The following is a 15539-nucleotide window of genomic DNA, read 5'->3' as shown; positions in this document are numbered from 1 at the left end:
CAGCTTTGAATATGAGTGCGCACCTGTCGCTGCCTTTGAGGTGCTTGCGGTCTGACGTGGGGACCACCTGTACATTCACCTGCAAGTTGCCCTGGATGAACCCTCCGTCTCCTCATCTGTGAAATGGGGATAACGTTATCCAGTGCAGGAATTAACTGAGATGATGCCTGACGCGGGCAGCACCGGCACACTGTAAACACTTGATAGATGTTCGTGCTCGGTGCACGTGCTGCGGCTGGTAGAGGGAAGTGTCTAGAGAAGAGGGGGCTGGAAACTGGCAGTCAGCGGGGGCTCTCTCATGCCCTCACATCAGACTATTCTCATGAACATCCTGGCAGGTAGGCCCAAAGATCTGGCCTTTCCAGATGAAGCAGCAGACTTGGAGAGGCTAGGAATTATAGAAATGGATCTGGAACGTGGCTCCCGGAGCCTCCCTGCAGGAATCTAGGAAAGGCCCAGGGGAAGGCAGACGCAGCACACTAAATGTCTACAGAGTGGGCCTGGGAGAGGTGAACACACTTGTCTGCGGTGGTCTTACTGGGGGAGGGCAGAGCTGGGGAGACAGAAGGGAGGGAAGGTGCTGGCAGACACAAAGGCATGGCCTGCAGGCAAAAGCCCAGGGGCTGGAGATGTCTTGCCTACAGAAATGGGAGGAGGCCAGCAAGGGAGCCACAGGTGCGGTGCGCACAGGGTGGGGCCGGGTCACCGAGGGCGCAGGGCTAGACAGCCCAGCCCAGTCGGGTCCCGGGGAGGGCTGGACGGTGTTTCAGATTAGTCACACTGGTAGGACAGGGACGCTGGCCTCACAACAGATCCCTACCTTGGAACTACAGACAGTGTCTTAAAAATTACATGTGTGTTTTACCAACATCTTGTGCATAGTTCAAAAACGTGGATGGTTCTAAAAAGCCCGCTCCGTAACCTCGTTCCCCTCCACATTCAAATCTTACTGCCCAGAGACAGCCACTGACCAATATTGCTTCCAATATTTAACTCCGTATTTCTTTCTTTAAAAAAAAAAAAAAATATTGCATTTATTTATTTATTTTGAGAGAGAGTGTGTGTGAGCAGAGGAGGGGCAGAGAGAGAGAGAGAGAGGATTGAGAATCCCACGCAGGCTCTGCACTGTCAATGGAGAGGCCCAAATGAGGTTCAGTCTCACAAACTGTGAGATTATGACCTAAGCCTAAATCAAGAGTCGAATGCTCAACCAACAGCCACACAGGCGCCCCTAATTCCATATTTTCTAAATAATGTGTTGAAACATCTCTTCATTTTCTGTCTGAGACGTGCCCTGATGACCTGCTCCAATGGGGGAGGAGGACCTACCTCTCTTCCCCACGGAGCCACGCCCTCTCCCCCCAGCTCCCCAGTCTACTTTCAGCATCATCCTTGGTTAGATTTAGTGTTTGTAGTAATGTGACCATGTAAATCACAGTTGAACCACATCACATTATGTGTTTGTACAACTAACTCTTTTTGCTGAAATTAAGGTCTCCGTTTTTAAACCAATTTGCTTCATTTTCGGTATATTAATCCATCTCCTCTCCATGAGAATGTTAGTCTCCCCTCAGAAGCTACAAGCACAACAGGTATCCCATCCATCTGTCTGTCTTCCTTCCAGAGCCATCAGGGCTCCTGTTCGAATCTGCACACCTGTCTTGTGGGTGAAGACCTGAGCTGGGCCCAGCTGTGTTTTAATGGGGCCCCTGATGCCAGACGGGTGAACGGGGTCAGACGCATTTTGACCCAATTGTCATTCATCCGTAGATTTTATTCAGAAAATACCAACTGGGTGCTTTCTAGATCCCAAGGAGATCCAATGCCAGAGGCTAGCGATGCAGGTTGAATTAGATGTGGTCCCTACCTTCCAAAGGGTCTGAGTCCTGGGATAGACACAAGTTAGTGCTGGGCCAGAGCAGAGGCTCTGCGAGTTTTGGGGGGCCAGAGGAGAAGCCCTAATAATGCAGCCTTTGGAAGGGCCAGCGTGGAAGACTGCCTGGAGGAGGTGAGGCTGAATGAGTCTCAGCTTGTCAGGAGGAGCTTTCTAAGGGTTCTGGGAAGGGCATTCCGGGTAGGAGAGCATCATGTACACAGTCATGAGGGCATGAGAAAGCATGACTCACTCAAAGAGTTTCAAATAAGTAATCAGCGATGATCATGTGGGAGGGTTCTAGTTGAGGGGAGGAAGGGTCTCACATGCCAGGCTAAGGGACCAGAGGGACATAGGGAGCCCCAGAAGGAGCTATCAGAGGGAAGACATGATCAGGTCTACATCTCTTGTTTTTTAATGTTTATTTATTTTGAGAGAGAGAGTTAATGTGAGCAGGAAGGGGGCAGGGGAGACAGAGAATCCAAAGCAGACTCTGTAATGACAGCAGAGAGCTTGATGCAGGGCTTCAGCTCACAAACTGTGAGATCATGACCTGAGCCAAAGTCGGACACTTAACCAACTAAACCACCCAGGTGCCCCAAGTCTGCATTTTTATTTATTTTTATCCTCTATTGATTTATTTTTTTAATGTTTATTTATTTTTTAGAGAAAGACAGAGCACTAGTGGGGGAGGAACAGAGAGAGAGGGAGATGCAGAATACAAAACAGGTTCCAGGCTCTGGACTGTCAGCACAGAGCCCGACGCGGGGCTCGGACTTGTGAACCATGAGATCATGATCTGAGCCAAAGTCGGAAGCTTAACTGACTGAGCCACCCAGGCACCACCCCCACCCCCCACGTCTGCATTTTTTAAAAAGACAAGATGGCTTCAGGACATCAGAGAGATTCGAGAGAAAGACGGTCGAGTGAGGGGCACTCTGAGGTCTGGCAAAGGATAAGGAGGGTCTGAACCAACACTGGCACTGGGGGTGAGGCATAGGACTCGTGAGACTATACAGAGACCAAACGGCCTGGACTTGGGGTCACAAGCAATACGGGAAGCCTGACTGATAATTTCCATGTGTCCGTCTCCTGGGAAGCTGGATGCTAGTCTGGACTGGGAAGAAGGACATTGGCGTCTTGGGATGTATGGGGGCCAGAAGTGCTGGGACGATGGATGCCCATGGACTGAAGGAGCAGGGCCAGGGCCTGGGGCTTTCAGAAATTAGAAGGCAGAGGTAGGATCTAAAGGCCGTGGGGTCAGAACGGCCTGTAGAGTCCAGCAGGTGAGAGCGTGAGCTCTGGACTCAAGCAGCCCTTGGTTTAAATGCCAGCTCAGCCACCTGCTTACTGACACTCTGTTGCCCCATCTGCAGAATGGGGACCAAAGTCCTCCCTACTTCACGGGGCGGTTGTGAGGGTTGAGACCCTGGCTATAAAGTGCTTGGTACAGTGCCTGGAACATAAGAAGTGCTTCATTTAATGACTTCCCCTCATGTGCCTGTGGGGGCAAGGACAGCTCCCAGAGGTAGATGATACTGGAGCGGACCTCAGAAGGGGAGGCAGACCCAGCTTCACGGGCGCTCGGCCCGTGCACTCACACCTAGCCCCGTGCTCAGAAGAACCCAGAACTTGGTTTCGTGCTCTGCCTTGCCGTCTGGAGGTTCTGAACAATTTTTGAACAAGGGACCCCACAAATTAGGCAGTGGTGCTGCGGGCAGGAGGCCATCGGGCAGAGAGGAGGGGCTACTTTTGAAGAAAGGGGGCCCTGAGGATACACAGCCATGCTGGAACCGGAGGCTCAGTTCGTTCCAGAAACAGTCCGCGCCAGGCACGGGGCTTCTGGCTGGAGAGTTGTGTTTGGGGGAGAGCAGTGGGAGCGCGGAGTGATAAACAGTGAAAGGCCTTGATGAAACATTAGGGAGTTTGGAGCCTGCAAGTGGAGAGGTGAGCGATAGCTCAGACTGTGGCGGGGCACGGTGTGGACGCTCTTGTGACCTGCAATTTACCTAGGAGGAAACAGACCTAGAGTGGTGCAGGTAGGGCTGCCCTGGGACTTGTGTGGGCTCTAGGCTCTTGTGGCTTTGCAGGCCCCTTTCTCCAAATATAAATATAAATAAATATCAATAATATAAATACACACGTACACATACACATACATGTGTCTAATTACACTTTGCAACGGCGTGGGTTTAAAGGCAAATATTATATACTAAAACATTTTCTTTGACCTGAAGTATGGGGAGCCTCAGGTGCTGTGCCTACCTGACAGGTAAGTCACCCTGGAGAGGAGCTTCTGGGCTCTTCCGGCTCAGCAGGTGCTGCAGCCAGGACTCCCAGGTCTCCCCAGAAGAGGTGGGTGACCCTTTTCTCCTCAAGGGGAATGCTGACCAATCCGTAAGGCCCTTTCCACTGGGACCTGTAGAGCCTCCGAGGCCTTTCCATCTCAGTCTCCTGCGGAGGGGGCTGGTGGTTGTTTGGGTTGAGAGCCGGATGGTGCGGCTGAGTGACAGGTGAAGGAGAGAGAGTTGCACATGTCCTCGGGCATGGGGAAAAATCAAAGGTCTCCCTGTCTGCGGGTGTCTGCGACTTTACTCTTAGTGCCACGTACAATGTCAATCCCGGGGACCGGGCTGCCCGCCTACCCCACCCATATGGAGGTGGGGAGGCTGAGTCAGCAGCAGCTGCTGAGGATGCTGTCTGGAAAGGAGAAACATCACCGTCTGTCTGTCTGTCTGGGGGTCCAGGGATGCCTGTGTGGAGGTGGGGGAAGTGCACAGGCTTTTCTTTGTGTGCTAATTGCTCATGTAGCCCAGGAGAATGACAGAGGTTCAGAGGGGTGGCTCCCTTTTACCTCCTTCCTCAGGATTTCTTCACAGCCTCCTCACTGGCCCTCATTCTTTCCTCCATAGACCCAGGTGGTGACAGATGCCTGGTTTGTGACCTTCAGCCCAGTCCCACCGCCCAGCTTTGACCACCCAATGTGGCTGGGTAGGTGGGCAAGAGACGGCACAGGGGGTGCCGATTTGGAAACAAAAGAGGTCTGCTTACCCCTTTAGGTCCCAGTCTTCTCTTCATCTTCAAATCACATTTCTCTGAGCTCCAGGCCCTGCTACGTATTTATGATGGACAGACGGATTGATGGATGGAGGGAGGGATGGATGAATGTTCAACCTTTCCCAGTCTTAGAAGCCTTCTGCCCTCCAATTTCTGTGGCCAGGAGCAGAATCCCAGAACCCAGTTGCCTCTAAAAGAGGAGAGAGATTGAAACTTGCCGATTTAGAAAAAAGTTATTGAAAAAGCTCCCCCCTGATTGCTTCCGTTTTCCCTACGAAGGCTGAGGGTTTGGTGAGAAGACAAAGAGGAAATTTAGAATCACTACTGTGCATCAGTTAGATTAGGGATCTGCAGACACATCATGAGGTAGTGCCATGGGCCCTATGGTTTGGGTGGTAAGAGTAATAGCTATATTTCTGGAGCAATCATTACAGGGCAGACACTGGGCCTGGTGTGCTACTCACACGATCTCCTTGAATCTTTACATCCACCTAGGGGGCAGGTGCCTCAGTAAGGATGAGACTTGTCATGCTGCAGGAATTAAAAAAAAAAAAAACACAAAAACTAAAACTAAATTCTAAGCGGTTTATAAGCAGAAAAGCTTATTTCTTGCTCATGCTCTCTGTCCACCCATCAATGTGGCTGGAGAAGAGGCATGGCAAGAATGAGAAGCCAGGAAGGTCTGAAAGGATGCGAAGGAAAGGAGGGAGGGTTGAGAGCCTGGCACTCGGGAGAAGATCAAAGAACCAGTATGGGGAGAGTTCTGGAATGATGAGAGGGAGGGGTTGGAGAGTGGAACCCTGCGAGTTGAGATTGCAGGGGTGGGGCAGTAGCCAGCCAAGATAAGAGCAGGTGTGGCTTTGAGTGTGGGTGGCTGGAATGGAGTGAGGATGGAGGCCCCTGGACCTGAGGTCAAAGGTTCTGACAGATGGAGCCAGCTTCCCTTCCCTGGGGACACTGGGGATCCATGGAAGGCTATAAGACGCCACAGGTTAAGCGTATTGCAGCTTTCCAGGGTTGTAAATTTCACGAGGACATGAGGTTTGGAAATTGCTTTGTAACAGTCAAACATGGAAATGTAAAGTATAAGACCTCTAAGAAAGGTGCGTGTGGAAGCCCGCTCCCCTCTGTCCTGGAAAGCCGGAGAAGCCTTCAATGTAGAAGAGTCACCGAAAAGTCCTCGGTGAACACAACCAGATGCAAACAACAAGGACCAGCGGGGTCTATTAAAATTTCCACTCACTGATAATCATAATAACCGTTTGCAGTTTGTGAGAGCTCGTTGTATGCTAGGCCCTGTTCTAAACATTTTAGATGTACAGCTGCTTCAGTCCTCTTGGGACGCCCTATAGGGAGAGATCATTTTTATTCTCACCTCACAGATGAGGAAAAGAATCACCTAGCACAGCACTTGGCTGAGGTAGCACACTAGTGTGGGTCGGAACTGGGATTTGAACTCAGGCCAACTGGCTATAGAGCCCGAGCACTTGAATGCTACACCAGTGGGTCTCCAACATGGATGAGCCTCAGAATCACTTGGGGGGGGGGAAGGGTTCTTAAAGCCTAGAGGCTTGGGGTGGCCCGAGAATTTGCATTTCTGTGAAGTCCCCAGGTGATCCTCAAGCTGTGGATCCTTAGACCACACTTCATCCTGCCTCACAAATAGACACACAGCAACTGTCCCATGCATAGCAGGTAGTGTCTTTTTCCAGATGTGACTACCAAATGCCTGGCAGCAGGTGCATGTGTGTATGTACATGTGTGTCACAGAGGGCTGAGGATTATGGCTTAAGTAGCACTAGGGGACAAAGAAGAAATTGATCCTGCTTCTTGCCCCTAAGGTATGGGGGATATGGAAAAACAAACCAGCTCCACAGAGAGAGCAAGGGATACAGGTTCCACTTAAGGTCTGGAGACAGGTACACAGAGCAGCCAGGCTTTAAATTTTGTTGTTGTTGTTATTAATATTTATTTTTGAGAGAGAGTGTGTGAGTAGGGGAGGAGCAGAGAGAGCAGGAGAGACAGGAGAGCCGTGCAGACGGCTTGAAGTTGACAATCTCCCTTCCCCTTCTGGAAACTTCCGAGAGTCCAGGGATGACAAATAATACTGGAACTGATACCTGAAGAGAGGCTAAAGAGCTTGACGCTTCTCGTGGAAAGGAGTGAGCCAAAATTGGGCATCTGTTTCTGCAAAGCCAGCCTTTAAATCTTAAACTCAGGTGTCCCTGAAGTGACCACCTCTCTGCCCCCTGCAGAAAACTGCCCTTCTCATTCATTGCCTTTGGGTCAGCGTGTGAGGCCTCCTCAGTTCCCCAGCAGCCGTGTCTCCTGTAGTTTGGGGTCCAGCTTAATTAAGACCTCTGCTGGCCGATTAGTCTCGGTCACCTCTGTAATTGGGCACCAGCTGTGTTTTCTCTTGACAAGGACTCCTTTATGGAGCCTCTAATGTAAATGCATTACATGAAAAAACATAACAGTTCCAGGGTTATATGATCATAAAACCGGGAACACTTGTTTTCTGTAGAAATAAAGAGGGCATCTCTCTCTGTGTTCCAGAAAATAATTTTTTTTTTTTTTTTTTTTGGAAAGCTGGGAGGGAGGGTATCGAACGGCAAATTCTTCACTTGTTTATGTTCTGGATATGAACACTCATTGTGCCTTTAAATGAAGTTTTGCATAATCACAGGTGCTGGTGCATAAAGGCTCGGGAAGTTTCCTGGCAGAAATGTGAGACTTGAGAAACTCAACCATGAATGGCTCCATTTATGAACAGACACCAATGATTGACAGAATGACTATTAATAGCTAATATTAACTGAGCCCTTCGTATAGGCTCAAGCCAATGCCAGGCACTTGGAAGGGATTGTCTTGTTTAAACCTGGAAATCACCTTATGAGGTGGGTGCAAATGTCCTCCCCACTTTTTATAGATCAGGAAAGTGAGGCCCAAAGAGGTGAAATAATTCATGTTCAAGGTCACACTGTTCACCATTAAGTAGCTGAAATGGACTGAAACCCAGGTCTGTCTCATGCCAAAATTCCTTTCTGCCTCTCTCTCCAGCTAAACAATGCAATTAACTAAAGTGCCCTGTTTGCAACAATTACAGGATCAACCATGACCCTTAACATTTGTACAGAGCTCCACACTCACTAAGTTCCTTTACATCTGCTGTCTCCTGTGATAGGACAGCCCTGTGAGAGAAATAAAGTAGTTGCTGTAATCCCATTATCACAAATGTGGGAACCTCAGTACTAAGGGGCTAGACTAGCATCAGCCGCAAAGAAGAAGGGAGTCAGACTTTTCTAATTCCTGCTCCAAATCCAGTGCTCATTCCATTAGTCCCCCCGCCCTCCCTAGGTAGTGCTTCCCCTTGAGGAAGCCAGATAAATTTAAATTTTTTTCCAGCCACTTATATCCCCTCATTTATTTACACAGTCGGGTTGTATTTTCATTTTCTCTATCCTGATTACTCATGTTTATTTAGTTGCTGTCTGTCTCCCCTTCCTGGAATAAATATAAGCTCCATGAAAGCAAGCCCTTGTCCTTGGTGGTTATATTTCCAGCCCTGCCCCCCACCAGTAGTGCCTAGAACTGAAGTATTTACTTTTCAATTCATTCAAATAAATATCAATTCACTCACTCAGTAAATATTTATTGAGTATCTATTATGTGCCAGGTACAGGTAAGTCCCAGTGGTCCTGTGCTGAACAAGACAGTCATGATTTCCTACTTCCCCGGCGGGGAGGGGGTCTTGCATGCAAGTAAATAAATACAATAACTGTTGATTGGGATTGGGGGACTTAAGAGAGACGAGATGGAAGGGGACAGCTACTCAGCTCTTGTCCTGGAGCTGTCACCAGGCTAGGGAGGCAGATCACACGTTCACTGGGAAGTTTTCATCTCACAGGAATGAGAGTGGTTTGCAAACTCAGAGGCAGTGTCCTCAGCTCAGAGTGCCAGGGCTTGGGCGAGGGTGAGGGCAGCAAGGCTGCCTGAGGACGCAGCACCTGCGTGGTTTCAAAGACAAATAGGAATTATCTAGGAAAGGGGTGGGGAGGATTCTAGGCCTGTGCAAGGACAGGTGGCAGGAGGCCAGCTGGCACAATACAAGGGGTGACTGAGCCTACAGTGTGGGGTGGGAGACAGGGAAGAAAAGAGGTGAAGGAGACAAGCGTGGAGTCGGTCCAAAAGTATCAGACTGTGATGGTGAGTTTTATGTGTCAACTTGGCCGGGCTATTGTTCTCAGTTATTCAGTCAAACACTAGGTATTGCTGTAAAGATGTTTTACGGACACAGTTAACATCTACGGTCGGTTGACTTCAAGTAAAGATTATCCTCGGTGATCTGGGTAGGTCGAGTCCAATCCATGGATGGCCTTTAAAAGCAAAACTGGGGTTTTCCTGAGGAGGAAGAAATTCTGCCCGTGGACTGCAATATCAGCTTCTGCCCAAGAGTTTTCAGCTTTCAGGCGAGACCCCACAGTCACAGAAGCCAATTCCTTGAAATAAATTAATCTCTTGGTAGATAGATAGATGATAGATGATAGATGATAGATAGATTGATTGATAGATAGATAGACTCCTAATCCCCTACAAGTTCTCTTTCCCCTGCAGACCCCTGACTGACTGTTACATGTCTAGCCAGCTAAGTGAACTTCACCCTTAAGGTGATGGGAAGGAGCCATTGGAGTCTTTAAGCAAAGGAACAGCATAACCAGATCTCTGTCTCTAAAAGACATGGCTCTGGCTGCAGAATGGAGTGGATCAGAAGGGGCAAAACTGGACATAGGCAAACCAGGTCAGAAGCAGCTGCCTGAACTCTGGCAGCAAGAATGGCCTGGAAAGAGGGGGACAAGTTCAAGGGACATTATGGAAGAAGAATTGACAAGACTCAGTGTGCAACTGCACGTGTAGGGTGGGGAAGAAGAGAGTTGCACAGAGTGCCGGGCCCTTGGACATCTTAGCAAATGGAATGCAAATGCAACGAGAGCAGGGACCTTGTTCTGTTCCCCGCTGTCCCCTTCGCAAGGGGAACAGTACCTGGCGCCCAGCAGGTGCCACTGCACATTTATTAAATGGATAGGTGTGCAGTTCTCTGAGGCGGGGAGGATGAGGACCACACCAGCACGGCTCGGGGCAGGTTGAGTTTGGGGGACTCTCAGACAGCCAGGGACAGAGGTCCAGAGGGGAGCTGGAGAGACGGTCTGGATGCAGGAGGGGGCTCTGGGATAGGCAGGGCTCTGAGTCCTGAATGTGGACATTGTACCTAAAGCCAGGGATCCAGGCCCCTGAGAGTGTGTGGCGTGAGGAGAAGGGAGGTCGGGGGCTAAATCCTGGAGCAGCAGAGGAAGGACCCCTCAGAGGAGAATAAGAAGAGGTGGCCAAAAAGACAGGGGGAAAACTAAAAAAACAAGGTGGGGAGGATCGGGCAAGGAGGGCGTGTCCCCACTGCTGCGGAGAAGTGCTGTTAAGATAGCGATCTTGACCAGGGCAATTGCGGTGGGGGTGGGGGAGACAGAGGTCAGACTGCAGACTCTTGAGGAAGACATGAGAAAAGAGGTAGGGGAGAGGTGTCTCCGATGGCCTCTCCCAACGTCCCTTCCAAATAGTCAACCGGACAAGACCGGCCCATATTCAAGGGCGTGAAACTGAGGCACGCGGGCGATAAAGCTGGATAAGAGCAATCGCGCAGCCAAAGGGGGCCGTGTCAGAAGACAACAGCCCTTCAGACCACACACTACCTTTTATGGCTCGGCAGGATCCAGACTTTGCAAAGAATGGTTGTTCAGGGTGGGGCCCTGGCCCTGTCCAGGCTGATCGCTGAGACGTGCAGGGCAACAGCCTCTAGGGCGTGTGAGAACATTTTCTCAAGGGGAACCACCTTCCCTTGAAACAGCTTGTTCTGCTGAGTTGACAGGAGGGAGGAATGGGGACTCCTCAGTCCCGGGCCGGGTGCCAGACGCAGCGCCAAGGCGGGAGGCTCCGGGAGGCCGGGTCTGGCTGCAGCCTCCCTGGGCTCTGCGTGGGCCACACCATCTCCTCTGCCTTCACCGGGGACTGGCGGGAGGCTGCGCGCGCTGGCTTTGTTTGTTTTTAACTAACATCCAGCGAGCACTCACTCTGCGCCAGGCTCCGTATTCATCATTTCACATACTTGAACTTACTTAAAGCTCACAGTGTTCTTTGAGGAATGTATGTCGATTGTTCTTGTTTAAGGATGAGAAAACTAAAGCCCAGAGCGTCCAAGCCTCTTGCCCAAGGCTTCTCAGCTTGTTCTGTGGGTGGGAGAGCAGGGATGCTTAACTCTCACATCTGAGCGGATGACTATTTAGCCCTGGAGTGTGGGTTCAAATCACCCTCTCCGACTCTGGGATCTTAGGGAAATTATGTGATGGCTCTGAGATTCTGTTTCCTCTTCTGTAACATGGGGCTAACGTTGCCCACTCTGTAGGGCCATTGTGAGGGTGAAAGAAAATGTTTGTAAAGTGTTTTGCAGAGAGCATGCAGCCCAGGGGTGCTGCTCTGTAAATGTTAGGTTCTCTTTGCCTTTTCTGTTCTTTTGGAGAAGAACAGAATCCGTAGGTCAGAAAATTAGGGCAACAACTCAGGACTCTGAATCAGAATGCCTAGGAATCGAATGCTGCTTCCATTTGTTATTTGACTTTAAACAAGCCACTTTTCCTTGCCAGGGCCTCAGTTTCCCCAACTGCAAAGTATGGGAAGATCAGTTCGGTCCACGATAGCACTCAAGCCCCCACGACCCACTTTCAACCTTATACAATATCACCAAATGATCATGAACTTGGTTTTTACTGAGCCAGGACATTACCTGAGACCTCTTCTGGTATGAACTCCTATAGGTTGGTTGTAATTAGAAAATGTATAAGATACATAATAGATAAGACTTATAATAATAGCTACTTCCAGGAGTTTCTATGAGGTTTAAAATAAATAATACTTCTTTTTTAAACTTTTTTAAAGTTTATTTATCATGAGAGAGAGAGACAGACAGAGCACATGAGCAGGGGAGGGGCAGAGAGAGAGAGAGGGAGAGAGAGGGAGAATCCCAAGCAGGCTCTGTACTGCCAATGCAGAGCCCGATGCAGGGCTCGAACTCATGAGCTGTGAGAGCTGAGCCAAAACCGAGAGTCGGACACTTAACTGACTGAGCCACACCCCAAGGAAATAATACTTCTAAAGCATGCAATTCTGAAAACTTTGAAAACTCAATATGTTGGTTGGTAACTGTTTTCCTCCATTTTACATCGAAGGAAATCAAGTCTTGGAGATTTTAAATCTCAGAGAGGTGAGGTCACTTGCCCAAGATCCCACAGCTAACTGGTGGTAGGACTGATATTCAAATCCAGGACCACTTGACTCCATTACTCAAGCGTGACGCCATGGCCACATGTTCCCCGAACTTACAATGGGACAAGCAGCAGAGCAACAGAAAACCACGCTCCTCCTTGGCGTCTTACGCAACAAACCATATGGACCCTCAAACTCTTACATAACAGGCCCAGTGCTAACGAGGGGAAGTTTAACAACAACGCAAAAAACAGATCGCATTCATAACAGACCACCATATGTTCTCCCATTCCCTGACAGCAGCCGCCCCAACTCCTACTCCGGCGCCTACAGAAATTTTCTCGACCAAAACAGTTTTATTCCCAAGTGACTCAAAGGATTGATGCCTTTATAAAAAGAATGAGGGGAGGGGTGGTGGCAGTCTGTGCTTCTTCAAAATAAATAAGTCTTGCTAACTCCTTGGGAAAGCCCAGAGAACTTCAGCCTCCACTCCTTGGCCTTGGAAGCTGCGGGCTTCTCCAGGGACGGCATCGCCTCTGTGACCCGGCAGCTCCCTCCCTCAGAGTGAGGGCGGCTGCCATGATTTCTGGTTTCTGAGTCTCTAAGCTGAATAGCCCAGGTGTTTGGGGTCATCCCTTCACTTGGTCTTGAACGCCTACACTATCTTGCGCTCACGCTTGGTTCAAGAGCCTCAAAGTTGCTCTAGGCTTTCTGGAAGTGCCCTCTGGAGCTGAACCCAGTTCTAGAAGGGCGGTTTGCCGTGTGCACATTGGGAAAGGGTTTCTGCAGATGGCTGCAGGCCAGCCACCATCTTCCTATTCCATATTTTTTTGCCTGGTCATCTGCCTCCTTCACTTCCTCCCATCCATTTCTCTAACTGGCAGCAAAAGCAATCCTACTAATTTGGAAATCTGATCAGGTGACTCCACATTCCTTATGGCCCTTGTGGTCTTTCACGCTCTACCAACTCACCCCACTTTGCACCTACCTGTTCATCCCCCTTCCACTTATTCCTCACTGTGTGAGTCTCAGCCCCATGTGCCTATTGCACCCTTGAAATGTGGCTACTGAAACTGAGGAATTAAAATTTTAATTGTATTTGTCTTAATTAATTTAAAATATTTTTTTTATTTTTTTAAAGTTTATTTATTTATTTATTGAGAGAGAGAGAGAGAGAGAGAGAGTCCATGCATGAGTGGGAAATGAGACGAGAGAGAGGGAGAGAGAGAGAGAATTCCAAGCAGGCCCTGCACTGTCAGTGCAGAGCCTGATGCTGGGCTCGAACTCACAAACCATGAGATCATGACCTGAGCTGAAATCAAGAGTCAGACGCTTAACTGACTAAGCCACAAGGATGCCCCAACTTAAAATAATTTTAGATGAGTTCCCAGGTTGCAAAGAATTTTCTTTCCCGTGTTTTCTTCCTATACTTTATGGATTCACTTTTTATATTAGAATACATGTGGCATTTATCCTAATATGAGGTATTGATACACAGAAGTTGTGTATCCAAATGTCTTTCTGTGACACTCTGTATTTTCTAAAGATGGCCATAGTGATATATATTCCAACCCATATTCTCTTCTTACAATGTGATACTGACAATTCTTCAAAGACAGGTAGAACTGGGTGGAGCTTTATAACTGTCCAAGAGAAGACAATGGCCTAGGTAGCATGTGTCTTCTGAGCTCAGGTGATAGAAGGTACTACGTCTTTCAGCTCCGTCTCTGGACTACTCACTCTGAGGGAAACAAGCCACCACACTCTGGCGTGGAGAGGAGCTCAAGACCTCAGCTTGCCAGTCATGTGAACAAGCCACCTGGGAAGTGGATTCTCTGGCCCCAGTCAAGCCTTCAGATAACTGCATCCCTAGCTAATTTCTGATTACAGTTTCATGAGACACCCTCACCTCAAGGGAGACCCATCCAGCTGAGCTTTTCCAGAAATCCTGACACTCAGAATCTATGGGTGCTATAAATGTCATAGTTTTTGTTTTGTTTTGTTTTGTTTTATAAATGTCATAGCTAGAAGCCACTAAGTTTTGGGGTGGTTTGTTATGCAGCCATAATAACTGGAACATTAGCCATTTTTTCCCAATACCATTCACCAAATAATTTATCTTTTCCCTACAGAGAGATAATGTCACTTTCATTATAAGTGAAATCATTGTATTGTGTGGGCCTATTGTTGGACCCATTCTGTTCTATTGGACTACACCAGTTCAGGTGCTAATACCAGATATTTGAAGTCACTGATGTTTTGTTGTATGTATTACTATCTGTTAGAGGTAGTCACACTCCAATACGGATATTCTTTTCCTTGGTGTGCCTGGATATTATGGCTTCTTTTTTCATAGGAATTTTATTTTATTTTATCATTTTTTAATGTTTATTTATTTTTGAGTGAGAGAGATCATAAGCTGGGGAAGGGCAGAGAGAGAGAGGGAGAGAGAGACAGAGACAGAGAATCTGAAACGGGCTTTGTGCTGACAACAGAGGCTTGAACTCATGAACCATGAGATCATGACCTGTGCTGAAGTTGGACGCTTAACTGACTGAGCTACCCAGGAGCCCCAAGAATTTTAGAATCAGCTTGTCTGGTAAAAAAAAAAAAAAAAAAAAAAAAAAAGACGTTGCATTTTTATTGAGCTTGTGATAAACTTATAAAATAAGAAAATTGATATAGTTATAATATTGTAGCTTTTTACTTAGAAATATAAGGGGCACCTGGGTGGCTCAGTTGGTTAAGCATTTGACTCTTGATCTCAGCTCAGGTCTTGATCTCAGGGTCATGAGTTTAAGCCCTGCATTGGCCTCCATGCTGGGCATGAAGCCTACTTAAAAAAAGAAGAAGAAATATGATACATTTTCTCATAAAGTTTTATTGCATGATGATAAGGAGTGTTTTTGTTTTTGTTTTTAACGTTTATCTTTGAGAGAGAGACAGAGGTAGAGTGCGAGCAGGGGAGGAGTAGAGAGAGAGGGAGACACAGAATCCGAATCAGGCTCCAGGCTCTGAGCTGTCAGCACGGAGCCCAACGTGGGGCCCAAACCCACAAACTGCAAGATCATGACCTGGACCAAAAAGTGGACACTTAACCAACTGAGCCACCCAGGTGCCCCAATGTTCAGGAGTGTTTTAAAGTTTTCTTCATATCCAGTTTCATATTTCTTATAAGCCTACATTTAGGTATTTTACATTTTAGTGTTATAAATGGAATTTTTCTGTGCTTTGCCTGCTATCCTCAATAATTGTGACTTATATGTGTGAAAACTATGCATTTCTGTATGTTCATTTTGTA

This window comes from Panthera tigris, chromosome C1, assembly GCF_018350195.1.
Source record: "Panthera tigris isolate Pti1 chromosome C1, P.tigris_Pti1_mat1.1, whole genome shotgun sequence".
Classification (NCBI taxonomy): Eukaryota; Metazoa; Chordata; class Mammalia; order Carnivora; family Felidae; genus Panthera; species Panthera tigris.
The sequence above is the reverse complement of the archived record's forward strand: the minus strand, read 5'-3'. Positions refer to the sequence as shown.